Genomic DNA, 801 nt, shown 5'->3' on the forward strand with positions numbered 1-801 from the left:
CTTCTAGATATAACCAATGATTGGTTTTCTAATATGGATAATGGCTTATACTAAACGGAGTGCTGTTTCTCGACCTTAAGAAAGCTTTCGATACTGTTGATCATGAAATACTACTTAGAAAGCCGCTCAATTTCTATGGGGTTGACTCCATAAGCTTAAAACAGTTTCAAATCATATCTGACTGATCGTAAGCAAAGAACTTATGTAAATGGTTCTCTTTCTGATTACGGCTCCACTGTCTTTGGCGTCCCTCAAGGTTCCATCTTGGGACCCTTATTATTCTTGATTTATATAAATGATCTTTCCGTGAGTGGCCTATCCTCAACAACCAAGACTGTATGCTGATGATACTTGTCTCACCCTTACTTCTCATGATCCTACGGATCTACAAATAAAGCTGAACAGGGATCTAAACAAATCCAGTCTTGGCTCCAAGCATATAAACTTAGTGTTAATGTGAAGAAAACTAAATATTCCATTTATAATTTATTGATACTCAATACAAGATCGCTCATCTAGATCATCAGCCTGATGTAAGAATAAATGGACATTCTGTTGATAGAGTCAGCACCCACAGATAACTAGGGGTCGAAATTGATGATACTTTAACGAGGCACTCTCACATTGATCAGATTATTAAAAAAGTGTCAGCTGGCCTGGCAATTTTAAAGGGGGCTAGGGGCCCGTTTCTCGAAAGTCCCGAAACTTTACGGGCCATTTTCGGGTGTCACAATTCCCTTTGTATCTCAAGAACGGAGAGGATTTAAGTCGTCAAACTTTACAGTTAATTTTCTTTTTATT

General features: G+C 38.1%; 1 protein-coding gene across 1 annotated transcript in view; it reads right to left on the reverse strand.

Annotated features, from left to right (window-relative positions):
• Positions 1-443: 443 nt before the first annotated feature.
• Positions 444-801, reverse strand: part of LOC138016136 (RYamide receptor-like) — an 8745-nt gene continuing 8387 nt past the window's right edge. The window contains exon 2 of the mRNA XM_068863320.1: positions 444-801. This exon is cut by the window's right edge and continues 3637 nt beyond it. The gene's annotated coding sequence lies outside the window, so the exon portion shown is untranslated.

Source organism: Montipora capricornis, chromosome 9 (genome assembly GCF_036669925.1).
Source record: "Montipora capricornis isolate CH-2021 chromosome 9, ASM3666992v2, whole genome shotgun sequence".
NCBI lineage: Eukaryota > Metazoa > Cnidaria > Anthozoa > Scleractinia > Acroporidae > Montipora > Montipora capricornis.